The 27029-nt window shown below is 37.0% G+C and overlaps 1 pseudogene; it reads left to right on the forward strand.

Annotated features, from left to right (window-relative positions):
* The window catches only part of LOC139840845 (uncharacterized), a 168809-nt pseudogene that overhangs the window by 68266 nt on the left and 73514 nt on the right, over positions 1 to 27029 (forward strand).

Here is a 27029-nt window from a genome sequence, read left to right on the forward strand (position 1 = left end):
GATGTGATTTCAGGAATGCCTAGATATGCTAAATTCTTGAAAGATCTAATCTCAAATAGAAAGAAAATGGAAGAACTCTCGGCTGTTACTATGAATGCTAATTGTTCAGCAGTACTCTTGAATAAGATACCAGAAAAACTATCTGATCCAGGAAGTTTCACAATTCCATGTTTTCTGGGTAGTCTTAGTTCAATAGAAGCATTGGCAGACTTAGGTGCTAGTATAAATCTAATGCCATATTCACTATACGCTAAACTAGACCTTGGAGAATTGAAACCAACCAGAATAAGCATACAACTAGCCGATAGATCAATAAAATATCCTAGAGGGATAATGGAGAACATGCTAGTTAAAGTTGGTACTTTAGTATTTCCAGTAGATTTTGTTGTTTTGGACATGGAAGAAGATTCTCAAGTTCCTCTCATATTAGGAAGACCATTCTTAAACACGGCTAAAGCAATGATAGACGTGTTCGGTAAGAAATTGACCCTAAGTATAGAGGATGAGAGTGTTACCTTTTCAGTTGATAGAGCAATGCAACAACCACAATCTGCAGATGATACATGTTATTATATTCAAACTTTAGATGCGCATGCAGAATTATTAGAAGAATTTCCAGAATTACAAGGAACAGGAGAATGTTCTTTAGGAGAAAGTAATGAACCAATTGATGAAGCTGAAATGTTAGCTACACTTATAGCTAATGGATATGAACCAACAACAGAAGAAATTCAAATGCTAAAAGAAGAAGACAGATATCGATACAAATCATCGATAGAAGAACCTCCGAAATTAGAGTTAAAGCCACTTCCAAACCATTTGGAATACGCTTATTTACATGGTGAATCTGAATTACCTGTAATAATATCGTCTTCTCTTACTGAAAATGAGAAATCACAACTCATTTCTGTGTTGAAAGCTCATAAACCAGCCATTGCATGGAAGATTCATGATATTAAAGGAATAAGTCCTTCGTATTGCACACATAAAATCCTTATGGAAGAAGGTCATAAAACATATGTGCAACGCCAACGAAGAGTAAATCCTAATATGCAAGATGTAGTTAAGAAAGAGATTATTAAACTGCTAGATGCAGGTTTAATTTATCCAATTTCTGATAGTCCATGGGTAAGCCCAGTTCAATGCGTACCTAAGAAGGGTGGCATGACTGTCATTACAAATGAGAAAAATGAGCTTATTCCTACTAGGACTGTAACAGGATGGCGTGTGTGTATTGATTATAGAAAATTAAATGACGCCACCAGAAAAGATCACTTTCCCTTACCTTTCATAGATCAAATGTTGGAAAGATTAGCCGGGAATAGTTACTATTGTTTTCTAGATGGATTTTCCGGATATTTTCAAATTCCAATAGCACCCGAAGATCAAGAGAAAACCACATTCACGTGCCCTTATGGTACTTTTGCTTACAAACGCATGCCATTTGGACTTTGTAATGCCCCTGCAACCTTTCAAAGGTGTATGATGGCGATTTTTCATGACATGATAGAAGAATGCATGGAAGTATTCATGGATGACTTTTCAGTCTTCGGTGATACATTTGAATCATGTCTAGTTAATCTGGAACGAATGCTTATTAGATGCGAACAATCAAATCTAGTACTTAATTGGGAGAAATGCCATTTCATGGTTAAAGAAGGCATCGTTCTTGGACATAAAATTTCAAAAGAAGGAATTGAAGTGGATAGAGCTAAAGTATATGTAATTGCAAAACTTCCACATCCCACCAATGTTAGAGGAGTTAGGAGTTTTCTAGGGCATGCCGGTTTTTACCGACGATTCATAAAAGATTTTTCTAAAATTGCCACTCCTATGAATAAACTCCTAGAAAAGGATGCTCCATTCATCTTTTCAGATGAATGTATCAAATCTTTTAATATTCTTAAAGAGAAACTAATTAATGCGCCGATCATGATAACACCAAATTGGAATCTACCATTTGAACTAATGTGCGATGCAAGTGATTTTGCAATGGGAGCCGTTTTAGGACAAAGAATTGAAAAACGATTTCAACCTATATATTATGCTAGTAAGACGTTACAAGGAGCACAAACGAACTATACAACTACTGAAAAAGAACTCCTTGCTATTGTCTTTGCTTTTGACAAATTTCGTTCATATCTCGTTCTAGCAAAAACGGTGGTCTATACCGACCATTCTGCTCTTAGATACCTATTTTCAAAACATGATGCTAAACCAAGATTAATCCGTTGGATCTTACTCTTACAAGAGTTTGATATTGAAATCCGAGATAAAAGAGGAGCAGAAAATCTCGCCGCTGATCATCTTTCTCGCCTTGAAAATCCCGAATTAGAAGTTCTAAATGAATCGGCCATACAAGACAACTTTCCTGATGAATATCTATTGAAGATAGATTATAAAGAAATTCCATGGTTTGCAGACTATGCAAATTACTTAGTTTGTAGATTCCTTGAAAAAGGATTATCGTACCAAAGACGAAAGAAATTCTTCAGTGATATAAAACACTATTTTTGGGAAGATCCACACCTGTTTAAAAGTTGTCCCGATGGAATAATACGCCGATGTGTATTTGGAGATGAAGCTAGTAAAATTTTAAACCATTGTCACACAGGACCAACAGGAGGGCATTATGGGCCTCAACTAACAGCAAGAAAAGTTTATGATGCTGGATTCTTTTGGCCTACAATTTACAAAGACGCACACCTTCTTTGCAAATCCTGTGATGCTTGTCAAAGGGCCGGAAAAATAAGTCAACGTGATGAAATGCCACAAAATGTCATACAAGTATGCGAAGTATTTGACATTTGGGGTATTGACTTTATGGGTCCATTTCCAAAATCTCATAATAATCTCTATATTCTCGTAGCCATTGATTATGTATCTAAATGGGCGGAAGCACAATCTCTCCCAACTAACGATGCACGAGTTGTAGTCAACTTTTTAAAACGTCTTTTTGCAAGGTTTGGAACACCGAAAGCTTTAATAAGTGATCGGGGTACTCATTTCTGTAATAATCAACTTGAGAAAGTTCTTAAAAGATATGGAGTAACTCATAAAATCTCCACCGCATATCATCCACAAACAAGTGGACAAGTTGAAAATACCAACCGAGCTTTAAAACGTATTCTAGAGAAAACCGTAGGATCAAATCCGAAGGAATGGTCCATTAAATTGGAGGATGCACTCTGGGCTTTTAGAACAGCCTACAAAACTCCAATAGGAACCACACCTTTTAGACTTGTTTATGGAAAAGCATGTCATCTTCCAGTAGAAATTGAACACAAAGCATTTTGGGCTTTGAAGACATGTAATCTTGATTTACATGAAGCCGGACGTCTACGATTAAGTCAACTAAACGAATTAGAAGAATTAAGACATGAAGCATACGAAAATTCATTAATTTATAAAGAAAGAACGAAGAAATGGCATGATAAAAGAATCAGAAGTTCAAAAGAATTTAAAGAAGGAGACAGAGTTCTTCTTTTCAATTCACGATTCAAGTTATTTCCTGGAAAATTGAAATCAAGATGGTCTGGACCATTCATAGTCAAAAGAGTTTTCCCATACGGAACAGTAGAATTGATAAATTCAAATGGGATTGAATTTAAAGTTAATGGTCACAGAGTTAAACATTACATACATGGTCCGATGGAAGTTGACAATGAAGTTAATCATAATTTCACCACCAAAGAAAACCTTCAAAATGAAAACATAAATATGTTATCAACAACAAATGAAAAATCAAGATTAGAATATAAGGAGGATTCAAATTTGAGTGATGAAGAAGAATTCTTATATAAACCTCCCATTCCAAGAAACGAAGAAAAATGTGAACAAGAAATTCAAATAGAAGTGAAAGAACCAAGGAAAGAACACCCGAAAAAGGTTTACAAACCAACTCGACTTACTAAAGCAGGAGACCCGGGTGAATTTATCATTTCTTGCTTACTTAATGATGGTGCTGTATATAATGGACTCGCAGATTTAGGAGCAAGTGCAAATATTATGCCTCTTTCCTTATACAAAAGATTAGGCATGGGTAAATTAAAACCAACCAAAATAGGTGTTTAATCATTTGACCAAACCATTAAACACCCGGTTGGAAGAGCAAATAATTTACTTGTTAACGTGGGAAGTTTGACCTGTGTTGCAAACTTCATAGTGATTAATATGGAGGAAAACCTTGATATTCCTCTAATTCTAGGTCGCCCATTTTTAGCAACCACCGAGGCATTCATTGATGTAAGAGAAGGTAGAATGACACTTAGGGATGGTGATACATCGATCACCTTTGTGAACCGAAAGTTTAGATCTCCACAAACCAAAACTGTTAGACCAATAAAAACGCATAAGGGTGGGGAAGATGAAGAAACACTTAATGATGATCCAATCACAAAGAACGTCGTTGATGATACGAAATTAGATGAACCCATTTTTAACAGTTCAACGAAGAAACTTTATAAACGGATTCACGATGCTAAGATTAAAGAAAACTTTAAGCTATATAACCGATTAATATCCAATTTATCGTCAAAAGAAAAGGCAGTGTTAGTTGAATTTGTGAAAGTTACGGAGGAAATCAACAAATGGATTGAAGTAAAAGTCAAAGATATACAAGTTGTTGATGATTCAATTGAAAATAATGTTAATCACAATTTCAACTAAGTATAGGGGGTTTATGTATTTCTGTTAGAGTTAGATTGTCTGTTTTCGTGTAGTTCTCGAAAATGGAACCCGAATGGTCTTTCCCTAGCAGACCCTAAAGAACTAGTCTTCTCCCCCCATTCTGAATTTTTATTTTTTTAGGTTTTTACAAAATGAAGACTGCCTGTGAACTAAACCATGGTCTAATGCTACACGCTTTGATCACTAAACGTAATAATGACACACTACCAAGTGAAATAGTATCAGTAATCAGAGAAAGAATGGACGGAGTTAGAAAAGAATCCAGATGCGAAGATAATAAGTTACAATTTGGTAAAGGAAAATCAAAATCCGCAGCGAAAAGAAGAGCACGACACCTAGAAAGATGTCACAAATGCGGAAAATGGTCACATGGAGGTAAATGTTCAAATAATCAAACCTATTCAAATATCGAATTTGTTATTTATGCAGAGACGTACCGTTCATATGTTTAGAAGAAAAGACACTGAATGCTCGAGGTTACGCCTATGTAGCCATGGAAAACCAATTAAACCGACTATCTTATGAATGGGATAGATCATATAACTAAGAAATCTATTTCACAGGTATGTTTGTACAGTTTTTATTTTTATTTTTAACCTTTTGATAATAAACGCTAATTTGTTCGCTATAAAGTATTAAATTGGTATTGAATAAAATTAGGTTTGGCGACCGAAATTATTGATATCATTCAAAAATTTATTACATCACTGCGAAATTTAACGTTTATTCTTAAGGTATAAATATCTTTAATCAATCAACTCAAAATATTTCAAAAATTCGTCATGAGTTAAATTAGGTTTTGGAACCGAAATTACTTTACCGAAAAGAGGGGCGGATATTTTTGATAATATTTGATTGATTAAAGTGGGATAAAAAGCCAAAAAGATTTTTAATTTTATTTTTACCATGTTTTTAAAATTAATATTTAAATCTTAAATTAATATTGTAAACTTTGTAAAAACAATATTTTTTAAAATTGTAAATATTTGAAAAATTAAATTAAGTTTGGTGTGAATTTGTAATATGAATTTTTAAATTAAGTTTGGTGTGAATTTATAATATGAATTTTTAAATTAAGTTTGGTGTGAATTTTTAATATTAATTTTGAATTTTATATTTAAATTGTGTGAATTTAAAAACAAAAATTTACTTTATCTCATTAAGTTAAAAATATGACTTTTAAAATTCGTCGTAAGTTGAAGACTAGGTCTTTAAACCGAAATTGCTTTACCCAAGGGAGGGACGAGAACTTTTATTATCATTATTTTTAATCTTATTGAATTAAAGTATGCCAAAAACATTAAAAAAAAACCCAAAAATCTTAGCTTTTAAAACAATCGCTACAAAAAGACAAATTTTAAAATTTTGTCGAAGGACGGACTAGGACATCGATCCGAAACGACCTCGTCCTAAATAACAAGGGAAACAAAATTTTAAAATTAATTACTTAATTGTTTTAATTAGTATAAGATATAAAAAAAAAAAAACAAACTCCGCGACTCGCGGAGTTTGAAGCTTTAAACCCCGCGACTCGCGGAGGGACCGAAATACAGAAAAAAATAAAACGCTAAGAACTGATCAAACCACACACCACAAAAACACATACAGCTAAAAAAAACTGCGAACACAAACCCGAAAATACACGAGAAAACACCCCCAAAATCACAATTTTTAACCGTTAATCATCAAATCTTTTACTAAAATCATGTTGAGAAGGATGCTATCAAGGAATTACTCAAGAAAAACGGTAAATTTCTACACCTAAACACCATTTAATCCGAAAATTAGTGTTCTTGAGCAATTTTTTCCCCAATTTGATTTTGATGCTTTTTAGTGTAATTATGCTTAAATTGTTTATGTATTATGCTTGTATAACCTAGATTGATGCTATTTAACATGATTAGAAGCCTTAAACTTCAAATTTTGAGTAATCTAGGGTTTGTGTTCTTGAGCAAATTTGGGGCTTTTTGATATAAACAGGTTATGGCCGATTTTTGTCATGAATTGATGCTAAATTAAGTAGTGTAACATGTTTAGGTAGTTAAATGATCCAAACTATGAGCCTAAACATGATTTTGAGAATTAAAGTGGACTTTTTCAAGTCTAAAATTCATGAACTTGATTTTTGAAAGATAATGCCATTTGAAACTTGTTTAATTGCTAGTAATGATTATTTTGACATGTTATTTGAGTTGAATGCTTATGAACTTGGCGAACATTTTCGTATATGCTTATTTGAAAAAGTGTAGATTTGATAAAAATATGAAAATGAGCTTAAGTTTGATATAAATTGATCATGTCATTGTAATTATTTTGATTGATGATTTTGCTGACACTAATGCATATTTGGATGCACAAAAATTGTGTTTGATGTGTTTTGCAGACTGAAAGGGGTGAATCTTCATCCCAAGCTCGCAATGCTCCTGCTGAGAATGCGGAACAACAGGAGGTGGATAACTACTACAAGCAAGATATACCTCATCCAGTCATGACATTTTCTGATATGCACTTGAAAGATTTGCACCCGAACCTGGGATTTGACAGACTTTGGATAGATTATCCAAAATACCAAAGGGGTTTGCATACTCTTCATTCTAAAGTTGTTGAGGTACCTAGGGTCATAGAATGGGGACCATTAGAAGCTGTAGAATTGGCCGGGCCAATTAGGGAATTACTTGCACAGAGGTATGGTAATTCTACTTTTAATGACTGGGTACGTTTATTCACCATGCGTAGACTTGTATATAAAGTATGGTATGAAGAATTGTTGTGTAGTATAGAATTAAATGATTGGGTAGCTAGTTTAACCGATCGATCTTTTATTAGATTTTTGTTAGGAGGTTCGATGCGCCACATGTCTTTACTAGACATGGCTCAGGCTTTACGTATATATACGCCTGAGGAGTTAGCATCTGCCGATTGTAGAGGGTTGATACTAAATGGTAGAAAGATAGATGAAAATTTTGATACACATGGTGTATGGAGTCAAATGACAAGCCATCACCGATTCAAAGGGGGAAATTACTCTTATTTGGATATAGATAGAGCTGAATTAAGAGTGATTCATAGGTTTTTAGCTAATTCGATTACACAAAGAGGTAAGAACAAGGAAAAGGTAAATGAACAGGATTTGTTTTACCATATGTGTATTCGAGACCCACAAAGCGCTGTAAGTATACCTTATTGTGTGGGTTATTATTTATCAGCTATGGTTAGGGGGATGAGACCGCATAGCATAATAGGAGGTGGTATTTTTATTACTTTGATTTCTGAATATCTCGGTGTGGATATAAGTCGGGGGGGATTATTAGTCGAAGAACCAGAACCCTGCGATACAATAGGTTTAAATGTATACCATGGTGCGAAAGTTTTGAAGATGCGAAATAACGCCGCAGTACAATACCATGGTAGACATCCACAGGTTGAGAGAAACCAACAGCAAGGTAATGTAGGAGGGGGAAATGAAATGCAAGAAATGCAAAGGTTTATAGCTTCACAGGAGTACGAAAATGCTAGACAGAGAGCATTTGAAGATTGGCAAGTTCATCAAAACCAAATCATAGCTCATTGCCAACATATAGGTAGAAACTATATTCCTACACCAAAACCCATATTCCCTCCCTGGTCTATAGAGATGCAACCACCGTATCCTACGTATAACCCTGCCGAAGCATTCTATAGCACCTATGGTTATGCTTGGAACCCCTATTGGTATCAGTATCATCCATAGTCTACTTATTTTTATTTATTTTGTAATTTGTAATGTTGATACGTTTAATACTTATGTTAATATTGTAATAGTTTTTATAATTTTCTAACTTTTATTCTTAGATTTTAATAATTTTTTGAATGTGGGGTAATATACCAAACTTCAAAAATATGTATATATGTTTGCAGTTTATCTTATGAACACAACAGGGTAAAACAACGCATTTTCAAAGACTGGCATTAAGTTCAGCAAAAGCAACTAGTTTTGACGACAAGATGCAAAATATATGTGAAATAACAACAAGACGGAATGAACAAATGATGTGCACCATTTATCATTCAGCAAACAAACGCCAATATATTTGGAAACTTTGGTAAAAATTTAATCATTTTCACACAAATCACCCTCAATAATTTAAATTGTTACTGATTTCTTGCAAATGAGGGCATTGCAAGATCTTAAGTGTGGGAAGGGGATAAATTCTTTCGGATTTTAAAATTTTTACTTTATACACTTGGTTACCATTAAAAATACTAGTAAAGCAGTAGTTGTATTAGAATCTAGTGCTCTCTGATAATAAAAGAACAGCCCTAGTCTTATATACTGACTACCCAATTCTAGTAAAATTTTTCAAAATTTTCAATTAAATGAACTCAAAATCATGTTTATACATATTTATGAACGATAAAACTAGGTTTTAACACTGAAATTATTGTAACCTCGGAAAGGACATAAATTGAGAAACAAACCAAAATGTTAAAATTCATTTAAAATGGAATAGATGACAATAAAAAGGAAAATAAAAGCCAAGTGTGGGAAAATTCTCCAAGTTATTCAAAACATATATCACATATTTCTGTAACAAATAACTGAAAAAACTTTTGCTTTGGACTAAACTAAACTGTTTTACCCGATGAAAGAAAAGAAAGATGGATCTACACGATGAATCAATTCCATCATTAAAAGGAAGTAAAGTCTTCCGAAAAAGAAACGCGCTTCTTGATTTAGGTCATGAAGTTGTCGTCCAGACCAGCTGTAGGTTGACGAAAAACCTAGAAAAGTCATCACTAGAATCAGCAGGAAATCCACGGACCTCAGCATTAAACAGGGTCGCCAAGTGGTCAGATTTATCCTAACCATGAGAAGGATTTATCTCGTACAATGGGGGGGCACCATGCAAATTAGCTGGATAAGACTAATGAATCAGATCCCCAGAAAGGATAATCTCCTTAAAAGATCAAAAATCAGCTTTTAAGTCTGATATTACTCAATCCTTGAGATTGACCTTAAAGATTGAGAATTACAAACTCATGGAATTCAATGATATCTAAACTCGAGCTTGAACGAGAAAATATTTTGATCAAAATTACAAACCGATTTGTTTTCTGAAAACCCTATTTTCAATGCGTTCATTACCATTGAACGTAAAATCCTAGGAATTCACCTGGAATTCATTAGGTCACCTGAACTAAATCGGGTGTCAACCGTAAGAACGGTGGTTGCATAGCATGGTCAAAGACAGGACCTTGTGCCAGACCGACAAATTATAAGGGTGAGCTTTACTATTGCTCCTACAAAGGATAGTAATTGCGTCCGACACGTTATAGACCATAATTAAAAGCATGTCAGGGGACATTGTCTTAACAGTTGCTTGTTCAATGCTTTCCTTTACAACCGGACGGTAGTTTACCGAAAGGTAATATACGGGACAAGTAAACTGGACGTGTTGCTTTCCAAATACAAGGATAGCAAGTGGGTGACACAAAACCATAAGTTTTGAGCTAAAATTTTCAAATATGAAACCCACCAAACCCACAAAAATATTTTGCAAACACCGGTGAAGGGTTATTCCGGAAAACTTATCTAGGGTAAAAACTAGATTTAATTTTCAAAAGATCAAATGTTTTCATAAAGATCCAATTTTCTTAATGGATCTAAATTTTTATAGTCATGTGGGACTGTAAACCATATCGTTACTACCATTGTTTATACCGCCGTATAGAAATCACTGATGTACAAAGTGTGAAGAATAAAGAAGTGATTCTAGTATTTCAAGATGATATTTCTTGAGGACAAGCAACGCTCAAGTGTGGGAATATTTGATAATGCTAAAAACGAACATATATTTCATAGCATTATTCCTCAAGAAAGACAAGCTTTTAGTTGCAATTGTTCTATTTAAAAGTGATATTCGTTTAAATAATAAAAGGTGAAGACAAAAGACAGATTCGACGAATTGAAGACGCAAACGACCAAAAAGCTCAAAAGTACAAAAGACAATCAAAGAGGTTCCAATTATTGATAAGAAACGTCTCGAAATTTCAAGAGTACAAGATTCAAAACGCAAAGTACAAGATATTAAATTGTACGCAAGGACGTTTGAAAATCCGGAACTGGGACCAGAGTCAACTCTCAACGCTCGACGCAACGGACTAAAAATTACAAGTCAACTATGCACATAAATATAATATAATATTTAAATAATTCTTATAATTATTTATATATTATATAAATAATAAAAAAACCGTCTGCAAGAAAGACTCCAAACTTTGTGAGCTGTATTTACAAACTCCGCGACTCGCGGAGTTTGAAGGCAAAAAGGGCCGCGAGTCGCGGAGGCCCAAATTCTGAAAGTCCCTATAAAGCCAACCGAATTCTGATCATTTTTTACACACAATATATATCCATCTCTCTATCTATATCGTAATATATATATATATATATATATATATATATATATATATATATATATATATATATATATATTATAATTTTAATTTTAATTTTAATTTTAATTTTAATCCTAATAATAAGGGTATGTTAGCGAATGTTGTAAGGGTGTAAGTCGAAATTCTGTCCGTGTAACGCTACGCTATTTTTAATCATTGTAAGTTATGTTCAACCTTTTTAATTTAATGTCTCGTAGCTAAGTTATTATTATGCTTATTTATACCGAAGTAATCATGATGTTGGGATAATTACTAAAATTGGGTAATTGGGCTTTGTACCATAATTGGGGTTTGGATAAAAGAACGACACTTGTGGAAATTAGACTATGGGCTATCAATGGGTTTTATATTAACTAAACAATACCTTGTTAATTTAATATACAAACTTATAATTCGACGTATTTATATATAACCACATACGCTTGACTGGGTACGGTGGGCGGGATATCTATAAATACCAATAATTATTCATTTTACCGGATACGGAACTGGATTAATAGTTAATAAACTTGTTGAAACAGGGGTGAATTACATTCAAGGGTAATTGGTGTAATTGTTAACAAAGTAGTAAAACCTTGGTTTACACGCAGTCGATAACCTGGTGTATTCATTAAACAAAGTATTAAAACCTTGTTACAATTCGAATCCCCAATTAGTTGGAATATTTGACTTCGGGAATAAGAATAATTTGACGAAGGCTTTCGCTCTTTATATTTATGACTGATGGACTATTATGGACAAATCCGTATGGACATATTAAATAATCCAGGACAAAGGACAATTAACCCATGGGCATAAAACTAAAATCAACACGTCAAACATCATGATTACGGAAGTTTAAATAAGCATAATTCTTTTATTTCATATTTTATTTCCTTTATTTTATATTTAATTGCACTTCTAATTATCGCATTTTTATTTATTGTTATTGTATTTAATTGCACTTTTAATTATCGTACTTTTTTAATTATCGCAAATTTATTTTATCGCTCTTTTATTATTCGCAATTTCATTATCGTTATTTGCTTTACGCTTTAATTTAAGTCTTGTATTTATTTTTAATATTTTACATTTGGTTTTAACTGCGACTAAAGTTTTAAAATCGACAAACCGGTCATTAAACGGTAAAAAACCCCCCTTTATAATAATAATATTACTTATATATATATTTGTATTTTTTATAAAAGTAAACTAATATAGCGTTAAGCTTTGTTTAAAGATTTTCCCTGTGGAACGAACCGGACTTACTAAAAACTACACTACTGTACGATTAGGTACACTGCCTATAAGTGTTGTAGCAAGGTTTAAGTATATTCATTCTCTAAATAAATAAATATCTTGTGTAAAATTGTATCGTATTTAATAGTATTTCCTGCTAAAATATAAAGCTATTTTATATACACCCCGCTACCACATCAGCAGGTTCTAGTGGGAGTTTGGGAAACAATGAATTGCCAAATAACGGTGAGGCGTCGGAAAATTCTAATGATGGGGATGATTCGAAAAGCGGTGATGATTCCGAACATAGTGCGAGCTCTAGTGATGAGGAGGACACAAATGAAACCGGTCCAACCATTCCGGTTACTCCTACACCAAGACACTCGACTAGAGTGCCCAAACCTAATCTTAGGTATTCTCCATCAGCAAACTACTTGCTCTATACCGAGAATGGTGAACCCGAAAGTTACTTTGAGGCAAGGAAAACAAAAGAATTCATACAATAGGAGCTTGCCATGAAAGAAGAGATGGGGTCACTTGAGAAGAATAAAACTTGGTTACTAGTGAAGTTACCTCATGATAAAAGGGCGTTGCAAATTAAATGGGTGTATCGAATCAAGAATGAGTCGGATGGCAAGAAAAGGTACAAGGCTCGTTTGGTAGTCAAAGGCTTTCAACAAAAGGAAGGGGTTGACTACAAAGAGATATTTTCACCGGTAGTTAAAATGAATACTATCCGTTTGGTACTTTCTATAGTCGCATCCGAAGACTTACATCTTGAGCAACTAGATGTAAAAACTGCATTCTTACATGGTGATCTTGTTGAAGAGATCTACATGAGGCAACCCGAGGGCTTTGAGGTAAACGGTAAAGAGAAGTGGGTTTGTAGGCTAAATAAAAGTTTGTATGGATTGAAGCAAGCACCTCGGCAATGGTACTTGAAGTTTGACGAGTTTATGAAGAAGATTGGTTTCTTAAGATGTGAAGCGGATCACTGTTGCTACTTGAAGAAATTCAAGTCTTCTTACATAATCTTATTGTTGTATGTTGATGACATGTTGCTTGCAGGTTCAAACATGTCCGAAATTAACAAGTTGAAGGGATTACTTTCCCGAGAATTCGAGATGAAAGATCTTGGCGGTGCTAGGCAAATACTTGGTATGAGTATTGTGCGCGATCGTGTAAAGGGTACTCTATACTTGTCTCAATCCAAATATATTGAGAAAGTAGTAGAGAGGTTCAACATGGAAGATTCAAAGGCTCGTTCTATGCCTTTGGGAAGCACCTTAAAGTTATCGAAAAGTCAATCACCAAAAACAGAAAGAGACAAGAAGGATATGGAAAAGGTTCCATATGCATCGGCCGTGGGTAGTATTATGTATGCCATGGTTTGTACAAGACCCGATATTGCTCAAGCAGTGGGAGTTGTAAGTCGTTATATGTCTAATCTGGGGAAAGAGCATTGGGAAGCTGTCAAATGGTTGCTTCGTTATTTGAAAGGTACTTCTAATATGGGATTGTGTTTCTCCAAAAACAATCTCATACTTAGAGGTTATGCAATGCTAATTTGGGTGGATGTGATAATTCGGGGAAAAGCACTACGGGTTATGTTTTCACAATGGGGAATACGGCGATTAGTTGGTTATCTCAATTGCAAAAGAGTGTTGCTTTGTCAACCACCGAAGCCGAATACATGGCTATTGCGGAAGCTTCTAAAGAGCTAGTGTGGTTGAAGAACTTCTTAGGCGAGTTGGGTAAAAGACAAGACTATTGCGTCTTGTATTGTGATAATCAAAGTGCGGTTCATCTTGGGAAGAATCCGGTGTTTCATAGTCGAACGAAACACATCAAGATAAGGTATCATTTTATTCAACAACATATAAATGATGGCACTTTATTCTTGGAGAAAATCCTTGGTACGAAGAATCCTGCCGATATATTTACTAAGGTGGTTACAACGGAGAAATTGAGGTTTTGCATTACCTCAATTGGTCTTCTCATGAATTGATGAGAGAAGACCCCAACTAGAGATGTGAATGGTGTTACAAGTTTAAACAAGTAGTATTGAAGACCTTTTATCGAAAGTCTACTCATCCGAAGTATGTGTTGAGCGTGCGTGTCCCAAATGGTATTTGGCGGTAATCGAAGGTGGTTTAATGTTCTTGGTTAATTCATTGATATGATTGGAGTTTTGTTCAAAGTCTCCAAGTGGGAGATTTGTTAGAGTATGGAGACATTTATACAAAACGAGAAAAAAAAATGTTTCAACACTTGAAGGGTAGGAATGGGTAAACTTGCAGATTTCGGTAAGCGTGAAACAGAGAAAAACGGATCAAAAACAGAGCAAGTTGATTGTGCGTGGTGATGGTGCGCGGTGCGCTCCCTGGGCGCACTAGAGAAGTTTTGATCAGAAGGCTTGCTCGAAGTTTGGGAGTGTGCACGGCGCGCACGTTTGCTGGCAGCAGCTGGCAACCTTTTTTCATGTGGGATCCGATTTTGTTTGATTCTCCTTTTGCTTTAGGTGCAAAGTGGATACTTTACACCTTGAATTGAGGCTGTGATCATGCTAATTCAAGGGTGTAAAGCTAGTTAGTTGGCAAACATGATAATTACTTGTCATGATGAAGATTCCTTGCTAGTTTCTTAAGTGTTCTTGTTTCTCCTATAAATGGAGCTCATTGTATCTGATTGTAATACACCACTCTCAAATATTCAGTAAATAAACGATCTCTAGTTGGTCCGTGGACTAAAGCAATCACAACGATTGCATATAACCACGTTATATCTTGTGTCGATTTACTTTTTTGCATTTATATTCTTTCGTTCATTAAGTGGGTGAGTGATCTTGAAGAATCACTTGCATTGTTTGGGTCCTAATATCCTAACAACTGGTATCTAGAGCACAATGTTTCGTTAAGGAAACGATGGCGGAAGATGGGAAGTTTAGAATCGACCGATTCGATGGGAGAGACTTTGGCTTTTGGAAGATGCAAATTGAAGATTACTTGTATCAAAAGAAGCTACACCAACCCTTGTTAGAGACCAATCCCGAAAGCATGAATGATGCCAATTGGTCGCTTTTGGATCGTCAAGCTTTGGGTGCTATTCGTCTTTCACTTGCTAAGAACGTTGCATACAACGTTGTGAATGAGAAGACGACGTTTGCTTGCTTGAAAGCACTCTCTAACATGTATGAGAAACCTACAGCTGCAAATAAGGTATTTCTCATGCGTCAATTGTTTAATACTAAAATGAAGGAAGGTACGAGTGCAACGGATCATATCAATGAATTTAATAATATCGTTTCAAGACTTGAATCGGTAGAGATTAAGTTTGATGATGAACTAAAAGCACTTATCTTGCTTTCATCATTACCGGAAAGTTGGTCGGGTACGGTTACCGCGGTTAGTAGCTCTACGGGAACTACTAAGCTAGCATTTGAAAGAATAAGGGACTTGATTCTTGGTGAAGATACTCGTAGGAGAAATTCGGGGGAATCGACATCCGGTTCTTTGTTAAGTACCGACAACCGGGGTAGAAAATTTGAACGCGGTGAGAAGAAGGGTAGGAAGAAGTCTAAGAAGAGGTATCCATCGAAGGATAGAAGTGAAGTTACTTGTTGGGGTTGCAATCAAAAGGGGCACTTTCAAAGGAATTGCAAAAATGGTTCCATGAAAGGTGTAAACTTGGCCGAAGGGGAAAGTGATGATGCACTTTTGTTTAGTGTTGAAAATTCTATGGAGTCTTGGATTTTGGATTCGGGAGCTTCGTTTCATGCTACTCATATCAAAAGCATGATGAAGAATTTTCGTTCATACCAAGGCAAGGGGAGATTGGCGGACAACAAGCAACTCAATATAGAGGGCATTGAAGATGTTGTTTTGAAGACTACTCTTGGTTCTAATTGGACTTTGAAGAACGTAAGGTACATTCCTAAATTGAAAAGGAAACTTATTTCGGTTGATCAATTAGATGATGAAGGTAACACGGTTACTTTTGAAAACCGCCAATGGAAGGTGGTTAAGGGTAGTAGTATTGTGGCTCGTGGGCATAAAAGGGGAACACTTTATATGGTTGAAGTGTTTGATGAAGACACGGTGGTTGCTACGGTTAATGTTGAGTCCGAATCAACTCTATGGCACCGAAGACTCGGGCATATGAGTGAGAAGGGTATGAAGATGCTTGTTTCGAGTGGGAGGATTCCGGATTTGAAGAAAGTAGAACTTGGGTTTTGCGAACCATGTGTTTATGGGAAGCAAAAGAAGGTGACTTTTGGGAAATTGGGGAATGCACCTAAGTTGGAGAAATTGGAGCTCGTTCATACGGATGTGTTTGGTCCAACCAATGTAGAATCACATGGAGGTTCTCGCTATTATGTCACCTTCATTGACGACTCCACTCGAAAGGTATGGGTTTATTTTCTTAAAGCTAAATCCGATGTATTTAATACTTTTGTGAAGTGGAAAGCTATGGTAGAAAATGAGACTAACTTGAAGGTTAAGTGCTTGAAGTCGGATAATGGAGGAGAATATGGTAGTCTTGAGTTTAAGGACCATTGTGCAAAGCTCGGTATTAGAATGTTGAAAACGGTACCGGAGACACCGCAACATAATGGGGTCGCTGAACGTATGAATCGTACGTTAAATGAAAGGGCTAAGAGTATGAGACTACATGCCGGTTTGCCTAAAATGTTTTGGGTGGATGCGGTCAATACGACGGCTTATTTGATAAATAGGGGACCCTCAACACCGTTAGGTTTCCGAATTCCCGAGGAAGAATGGCAAGGTAAGAAGGTGAGTTATGGTCACCTTAGGATCTTTGGGTGTAATGCATATGTGAAGACCAAAGATGCGGATAAAGACAAGCTTGAAGCTAAGTCAAAGAAGTGTATTTTCGTAGGCTACGGGTCGGATGAAATGGGCTATCATTGTTGGGACAACGAAACTAGAAAAGTACTTCGTTCACGAGATGTTACTTTTGATGAAGATTCGGTCTATGGTAAACCGAAAACGGGGAGTCCTAAACCGAGTCAAGTTACTTTTGACGATGTTTCTATTGATGATCTTGCAGGTTCTAGTGGGAGTTTGAGAAACAATGAATTGCCAAATAACGGTGAGGCGTCGGAAAATGCTAATGATGGGGATGATTCGGAAAGCGGTGATGATTCCGAACATAGTGCGAGCTCTAGTGATGAGGAGGACACAAATGAAACCGGTCCAACCATTCCGGTTACTCCTACACCAAGACGCTCGACTAGAGTGCCCAAACCTAATCTTAGGTATTCTCCATCAGCAAACTACTTGCTCTATACCGAGAATGGTGAACCCGAAAGTTACTTTGAGGCAAGGAAAACAAAAGAATTCATACAATAGGAGCTTGCCATGAAAGAAGAGATGGGGTCACTTGAGAAGAATAAAACTTGGTCACAAGTGAAGTTACCTCATGATAAAAGGGCGTTGCAAAATAAATGGGTGTATCGAATCAAGAATGAGTCGGATGGAAAGAAAAGGTACAAGGCTCGTTTGGTAGTCAAAGGCTTTCAACAAAAGGAAGGGGTTGACTACAAAGAGATATTTTCACCGGTAGTTAAAATGACTACTATCCGTTTGGTACTTTCTATAGTCGCATCCGAAGACTTACATCTTGAGCAACTAGATGTAAAAACTGCATTCTTACATGGTGATCTTGTTGAAGAGATCTACATGAGGCAACCCGAGGGCTTTGAGGTAAACGGTAAAGAGAAGTGGGTTTGTAAGCTAAATAAAAGTTTGTATGGATTGAAGCAAGCACCTCAGCAATGGTACTTGAAGTTTAACGAGTTTATGAAGAAGATTGGTTTCTTAAGATGTGAAGCGGATCACTGTTGCTACTTGAAGAAATTCAAGTCTTCTTACATAATCTTATTGTTGTATGTTGATGACATGTTGCTTGCAGGTTCAAACATGTCCGAAATTAACAAGTTGAAGGGATTACTTTCCCGAGAATTCGAGATGAAAGATCTTGGTGGTGCTAGGCAAATACTTGGTATGAGTATTGTGCGCGATCGTGTAAAGGGTACTCTATACTTGTCTAAATCCAAATATATTGAGAAATTAGTAGAGAGGTTCAACATGGAAGATTCAAAGGCTCGTTCTATGCCTTTGGGAAGCACCTTAAAGTTATCGAAAAGTCAATCACCAAAAACAGAAAGAGACAAGAAGGATATGGAAAAGGTTCCATATGCATCAGCCGTGGGTAGTATTATGTATGCCATGGTTTGTACAAGACCCGATATTGCTCAAGCAGTGGGAGTTGTAAGTCGTTATATGTCTAATCCGGGGAAAGAGCATTGGGAAGCGGTCAAATGGTTGCTTCGTTATTTGAAAGGTACTTCTAATATGGGATTGTGTTTCTCCAAAAACAATCTCATACTTAGAGGTTATGCGGATGCTAATTTGGGTGGATGTGATGATTCGAGGAAAAGCACTACGGGTTATGTTTTCACAATGGGGAAGACGGCGATTAGTTGGTTATCTCGATTGCAAAAGAGTGTTGCTTTGTCAACCACCGAAGCCGAATACATGGCTATTGCGGAAGCTTCTAAAGAGCTAGTGTGGTTGAAGAACTTCTTAGGCGAGTTGGGTAAAAGACAAGACTATTGCGTCTTGTATTGTGACAATCAAAGTGCGGTTCATCTTGGGAAGAATCCGGTGTTTCATAGTCAAACGAAACACATCAAGATAAGGTATCATTTTATTCGACAACATATAAATGATGGCACTTTATTCTTGGAGAAAATCCTTGGTACGAAGAATCCTGCCGATATATTTACTAAGGTGGTTACAATGGAGAAATTGAGGTTTTGCATTACCTCAATTGGTCTTCTCATGAATTGATGAGAGAAGACCCCTACTAGAGATGTGAATGGTGTTACAAGTTTAAACAAGTAGTATTGAAGACCTTTTATCGAAAGTCTACTCATCCGAAGTATGTGTTGAGCGTGCGTGTCCCAAATGGTATTTGGCGGTAATCGAAGGTGGTTTAATGTTCTTGGTTAATTCATTGATATGATTGGAGTTTTGTTCAAAGTCTCCAAGTGGGAGATTTGTTAGAGTATGGAGACATTTATACAAAACGAGAAAAAAAAAATGTTTCAACACTTGAAGGGTAGGAATGGGTAAACTTGCAGATTTCGGTAAGCGTGAAACAGAGAAAAACGGATCAAAAACAGAGCAAGTTGATTGTGCGCGGTGATGGTGCGCGGCGCGCTCCCTGCGCGCACTAGAGAAGTTTTGATCAGAAGGCTTGCTCGAAGTTTGGGAGTGTGCACGGCGCGCACGTTTAAGTGTGCACGGCGCGCACGTTTGCTGGCAGCAGCTGGCAACCTTTTTCATGTGGGATCCGATTTTGTTTGATTCTCCTTTTGCTTTAGGTGCAAAGTGGATACTTTACACCTTGAATTGAGGCTGTGATCATGCTAATTCAAGGGTGTAAAGCTAGTTAGTTGGCAAACATGATAATTACTTGTCATGATGAAGATTCCTTGCTAGTTTCTTAAGTGTTCTTGTTTCTCCTATAAATGGAGCTCATTGTATCTCATTGTAATACACCACTCTCAAATATTCAGTAAATAAACGATCTCTAGTTGGTCCGTGGACTAAAGCAATCACAACGATTGCATATAACCACGTTATATCTTGTGTCGATTTACTTTTTCGTATTTATATTCTTTCGTTCATTAAGTGGGTGAGTGATCTTGAAGAATCACTTACGTTGTTTGGGTCCTAATATCCTAACAACTGGTATCTAGAGCACAAGGTTTCGTTAAGGGAACGATGGTGGAAGATGGGAAGTTTAGAATCGACCGATTCGATGGGAGAGACTTTGGCTTTTAGAAGATGCAAATTGAAGATTACTTGTATCAAAAGAAGCTACACCAACCCTTGTTAGAGACCAAGCCCGAAAGCATGAACGATGCTGATTGGACGCTTTTGGATCGTCAAGCTTTGGGTGCTATTCGTCTTTCACTTGCTAAGAACGTTGCATACAACGTTGTGAATGAGAAGACGACGTTTGCTTGCTTGAAAGCACTCTCTAACTTGTATGAGAAACCTATAGCTGCAAATAAGGTATTTCTCATGCGTCAATTGTTTAATACTAAAATGAAGGAAGGTACGAGTGCAACGGATCATATCAATGAATTTAATAATATCGTTTCAAGACTTGAATCGGTAGAGATTAAGTTTGATGATGAACTAAAAGCACTTATCTTGCTTTCATCTTTACCGAAGAGTTGGTCGGGTACGGTTACCGCGGTTAGTAGCTCTACGGGAACTACTAAGCTAGCGTTTGAAGGAATAAGGGACTTGATTCTTGGTGAAGATACTCGTAGGAGAAATTCGTGGGAATCGACATCCGGTTCTTTGTTAAGTACCGACAACCGGGGTAGAAAATTTGAACGCGGTGAGAAGAAGGGTAGGAAGAAGTCTAAGAAGAGGTATCCATCGAAGGATAGAAGTGAAGTTACTTGTTAGGGTTGCAATCAAAAGGGGCACTTTCAAAGGAATTGCAAAAATGGTTCCACGAAAGGTGTAAACTTGGTCGAAGGGGAAAGTGATGATGCACTTTTGTTTAGTGTTGAAAATTCTATGGAGTCTTGGATTTTGGGTTCGGGAGCTTCGTTTCATGCTGCTCATATCAAAAGCATGATGAAGAATTTTCGTTCATACCAAGGCAAGGTGAGATTGGCGGACAACAAGCAACTCAATATAGAGGGCATTGGAGATGTTGTTTTGAAGACTACTCTTGGTTCTAATTGGACTTTGAAGAACGTAAGGTACATTCCTAAATTGAAAAGGAAACTTATTTCGGTTGGTCAATTAGATGATGAAGGTAACACGGTTACTTTTGAAAACCGCCAATGGAAGGTGGTTAAGGGTAGTAGTATTGTGGCTCGTGGGCATAAAAGGGGAACACTTTATATGGTTGAAGTGTTTGATGAAGACACGGTGGTTGCTACGGTTAATGTTGAGTCCGAATCAACTCTATGGCACCGAAGACTCGGGCATATGAGTGAGAAGGGTATGAAGATGCTTGTTTCGAGTGGGAGGATTCCGGATTTGAAGAAAGTAGAACTTGGGTTTTGCGAACCATGTGTTTATGGGAAGCAAAAGAAGGTGACTTTTGGGAAATCGGGGAATGCACCTAAGTTGGAGAAATTGGAGCTCGTTCATACGGATGTGTTTGGTCCAACCAATGTGGAATCACATGGAGGTTCTCGCTATTATGTCACCTTCATTGACGACTCCACTCGAAAGGTATGGGTTTATTTTCTTAAAGCTAAATCCGATGTATTTAATACTTTTGTGAAGTGGAAAGCTATGGTAGAAAATGAGACTAACTTGAAGGTTAAGTGCTTGAAGTCGGATAATGGATGAGAATATGGTAGTCTTGAGTTTAAGGACCATTGTGCAAAGCTCGGTATTAGAATGTTGAAAATGGTACCGGAGACACCGCAACACAATGGGGTCGCCGAACGTATGAATCGTACGTTAAATGAAAGGGCTAAGAGTATGAGACTACATGCCGGTTTGCCTAAAATGTTTTGGGCGGATGCGGTCAATACGGCGGCTTATTTGATAAATAGGGGACCCTCAACACCGTTAGGTTTCCGAATTCCCGAGGAAGAATGGCAAGGCAAGAAGGTGAGTTATGGTCACCTTAGGATCTTTGGGTGTAATGCATATGTGAAGACCAAAGATGCGGATAAAGACAAGCTTGAAGCTAAGTCAAAGAAGTGTATTTTCATAGGCTACGGGTCGGATGAAATGGGCTATCGTTGTTGGGACAACGAAACTAGAAAAGTAATTCGTTCGCGAGATGTTACTTTTGATGAAGATTCGGTCTATGGTAAACCGGAAACGGGGAGTCCTAAACCGAGTCAAGTTACTTTTGAGGATGTTTCTATTGATGATCTTGCAGGTTCTAGTGGGAGTTTGGGAAACAATGAATTGCCAAATAATGGTGAGGCGTCGGAAAATGCTAATGATGGGGATGATTCGGAAAGCGGTGCTGATTCCGAACATAGTGCGAGCTCTAGTGATGAGGAGGACACAAATGAAACTGGTCCAACCATTCCGGTTACTCCTACACCAAGACACTCGACTAGAGTGCCCAAACTTAATCTTAGGTATTCTCCATCAGCAAACTACTTGCTCTATACCGAGAATGGTGAACCCGAAAGTTACTTTGAGGCAAGGAAAACAAAAGAATTCATACAATAGGAGCTTGCCATGAAAGAAGAGATGGGGTCACTTGAGAAGAATAAAACTTGGTCACTAGTGAAGTTACCTCATGATAAAAGGGCGTTGCAAAACAAATGGGTGTATCGAATCAAGAATGAGTCGGATGGCAAGAAAAGGTACAAGGCTCGTTTGGTAGTCAAAGGCTTTCAACAAAAGGAAGGGGTTGACTACAAAGAGATATTTTCACCGGTAGTTAAAATGACTACTATCCGTTTGGTACTTTCTATAGTCGCATCCGAAGACTTACATCTTGAGCAACTAGATGTAAAAACTGCATTCTTACATGGTGATCTTATTGAAGAGATCTACATGAGGCAACCCGAGGGCTTTGAGGTAAACGGTAAAGAGAAGTGGGTTTGTAAGCTAAATAAAAGTTTGTATGGATTGAAGCAAGCACCTCGGCAATGGTACTTGAAGTTTGACGAGTTTATGAAGAAGATTGGTTTCTTAAGATGTGAAGCGGATCACTGTTGCTACTTGAAGAAATTCAAGTCTTCTTACATAATCTTATTGTTGTATGTTGATGACATGTTGCTTGCAGGTTCAAACATGTCCGAAATTAACAAGTTGAAGGGATTACTTTCCCGAGAATTCGAGATGAAAGATCTTGGCGGTGCTAGGCAAATACTTGGTATGAGTATTGTGCGCGATCATGTAAAGGGTACTCTATACTTGTCTCAATCCAAATATATTGAGAAAGTAGTAGAGAGGTTCAACATGGAAGATTCAAAGGCTCGTTCTATGCCTTTGGGAAGCACCTTAAAGTTATCGAAAAGTCAATCACCAAAAACGGAAAGAGACAAGAAGGATATGGAAAAGGTTCCATATGCATCGGCCGTGGGTAGTATTATGTATGCCATAGTTTGTACAAGACCCGATATTGCTCAAGCAGTGGGAGTTGTAAGTCGTTATATGTCTAATCCGGGGAAAGAGCATTGGGAAGCGGTCAAATGGTTGCTTCGTTATTTGAAAGGTACTTCTAATATGGGATTGTGTTTCTCCAAAAACAATCTCATACTTAGAGGTTATGCGGATGCTAATTTGGGTGGATGTGATGATTCGAGGAAAAGCACTACGAGTTATGTTTTCACAATGGGGAAGACGGCGATTAGTTGGTTATCTCGATTGCAAAAGAGTGTTGCTTTGTCAACCACCGAAGCCGAATACATGGCTATTGCGGAAGCTTCTAAAGAGCTAGTGTGGTTGAAGAACTTCTTAGGCGAGTTGGGTAAAAGACAAGACTATTGCGTCTTGTATTGTGATAATCAAAGTGCGGTTCATCTTGGAAAGAATCCGGTGTTTCATAGTCGAACGAAACACATCAAGATAAGGTATCATTTTATTCAACAACATATAAATGATGGCACTTTATTCTTGGAGAAAATCCTTGGTACGAAGAATCCTGCCGATATATTTACTAAGGTGGTTACAACGGAGAAATTGAGGTTTTGCATTACCTCAATTGGTCTTCTCATGAATTGATGAGAGAAGACCCCAACTAGAGATGTGAATGGTGTTACAAGTTTAAACAAGTAGTATTGAAGACCTTTTATCGAAAGTCTACTCATCCGAAGTATGTGTTGAGCGTGCGTGTCCCAAATAGTATTTGGCGGTAATCGAAGGTGGTTTAATGTTCTTGGTTAATTCATTGATATGATTGGAGTTTTGTTCAAAGTCTCCAAGTGGGAGATTTGTTAGAGTATGGAGACATTTATACAAAACGAGAAAAAAAAAATGTTTCAACACTTGAAGGGTAGGAATGGGTAAACTTGCAGATTTCGGTAAGCGTGAAACAGAGAAAAACGGATCAAAAACAGAGCAAGTTGATTGTGCGCGGTGATGGTGCGCGGCGCGCTCCCTGCGCGCACTAGAGAAGTTTTGATCAGAAGGCTTGCTCGAAGTTTGGGAGTGTGCACGGCGCGCACGTTTAAGTGTGCACGGCGCGCACGTTTGCTGGCAGCAGCTGGCAACCTTTTTTCATGTGGGATCCGATTTTGTTTGATTCTCCTTTTGCTTTAGGTGCAAAGTGGATACTTTACACCTTGAATTGAGGCTGTGATCATGCTAATTCAAGGTTGTAAAGCTAGTTAGTTGGCAAACATGATAATTACTTGTCATGATGAAGATTCCTTGCTAGTTTCTTAAGTGTTCTTGTTTCTCCTATAAATGGAGCTCATTGTATCTCATTGTAATACACCACTCTCAAATATTCAGTAAATAAACGATCTCTAGTTGGTCCGTGGACTAAAGCAATCACAACGATTGCATATAACCACGTTATATCTTGTGTCGATTTACTTTTTCGCATTTATATTCTTTCGTTCATTAAGTGGGTGAGTGATCTTGAAGAATCACTTGCGTTGTTTGGGTCCTAATATCCTAACAATATATGTATATAAGAACACCATATTGACAATCCGATTACCATTGGTTCTTCGAAGTTTCTTAATGACATAAACAAGGTCATAAAATAAATAAAACCTTTTAAAAGTCAGCTGGTATTGTGTTTTTTTGACATTTCTTTTGGTTTAGGTAAAGACTAGTCTATCAAGACAAGGTGGATACCTTTCCCTTTTTGTGGTATTTTTGTATTTTTATTTATATTTAAACTCCGTATCATTATATGGGATATACTTTCAACTTTATATTTTGAATTTATTAAAAAGCAAAATTATAGTATTATATTGGCCAAAAGCTATACTTTGAGTTGTAGACTATGTCTTTATATGATTGACTTAAGAAAAGAATTTATTCATTACCAAAGCAATCATAATAATAATTCATAATTCAAATTATAATGTATAATTAGTTAAATGACCCGTGAAATCACATGTTTATGAAAAAATATGTACTAATGGATAGATATTATGAAGGAGCTATAATGATGTTTAAACTTTAAACATATATGGCAACGGGTATTAATCCGGTAAAAAAAAACAATTATTAAGAGAAAATGAGAGAGAGAAACTTGAGAGAGAGAGCGGCTTATGGCGTTTCGAGGAGCACGGCGGCGGCGTATGGAAGCTACAACAGATACGGCAACGGGTACGGTTTTTCTAGAGTGATCGGCAAACGAGTAACATCTTTCTTCTTCTACAATCATCCACCAATGTGGGAAGTGTCCGACCTGTGGAGATTTTTCAAGAGATACGGCAAGGCGTCGGAAATTTTCATGGCAAGGAAAACATTAACAAATGGGCAGAGATTTGGGTTTGTAAGGTATGAAGGTATTGCAGATGCTGAGTCTTTTGCCAGTGAGTTAAGAAGAGTCAGCGTTGATGGAAAATACCTCTTGTTCTATATTGTCAGAAACCAAGAGAAAATGACTTTCGAAAGAAGAGACACAGTTGAAGAAAGACGATACAAGGTCAATGAAAACACTAGATCTTTGCGTGACGATAGAAAGTTCAACGATGTAGTACCCAACTCTACTCGAAAATCATACAACCACCACCATAACAACCCTCACCCTACCCACCTTAACCATAATACTGAACCCTACCATCAAGCTTTCCCTAACCTCACTTCAAATCACCCTAGACAAGCACCTCCTGCACAACCAAACCTAAACCACCACCAATAATCCAACCACCAACCTCACCCAGAACCATCCTCGCACTATCAATATCAGCAAAAACCTTTTTATCAACAACCCAAACAAACACATGGCAACTACTCACTAAACCTAAATCAACATAGTTACACTCGCCACAACCCAACCAATAACACTTCCATTAGCCCCAACCATAACCTAAAACAGAACCAAAACCAATACAAACATTCTCACACACCCCATACACATCACAACGACACCCACCAACCCCCCCCCCCCCCACCCCAATCATAACAAGCCTGGAGTTATAAATTTAGACAGCTCAAATGCCTACGAGGATCTGTTCAAAAGAGCAATAATTGGTGAGGTAACAGACAAAGAAATATTGGAACAAATACAGGTCTTGTGTGAAGAAGAAGGTCTTTTTAACTGCTCTATCAAATACTTAGGAGGTCTTGATGTGATGCACATTTTTGACTCAAGGGAAACAGTAGAAAATATCCTAGAAGATGAGAACCATAATATCAAAAGGTGGATTAATAACTGTCGAAGATGGGATAACAAGCATAATATCTATGGCCGATTAACATGGATTAATGTCTACGGAGTCCCTATTACATTATGGGAGGAAGACACATTCAAGAAAATAGCAAACTGGTGGGGTCCTGTGTTGGACACAAAAAATTGCAGCATTAATGAACAGAACCAAAATCTAGTTGTAGGAAAAATTTTGGTTAAAGTAAGAAGTCCAGTTCCGATACAAGAAACCTTGGAAGTGAAGATAAACAATTCCATCATCTATGTAAGAGGAACTGGGGAATGTTTGGATATATATGAACCGAACATTG

This window comes from Rutidosis leptorrhynchoides, chromosome 1, assembly GCF_046630445.1.
Source record: "Rutidosis leptorrhynchoides isolate AG116_Rl617_1_P2 chromosome 1, CSIRO_AGI_Rlap_v1, whole genome shotgun sequence".
In the NCBI taxonomy this organism is placed as follows: Eukaryota; Viridiplantae; Streptophyta; class Magnoliopsida; order Asterales; family Asteraceae; genus Rutidosis; species Rutidosis leptorrhynchoides.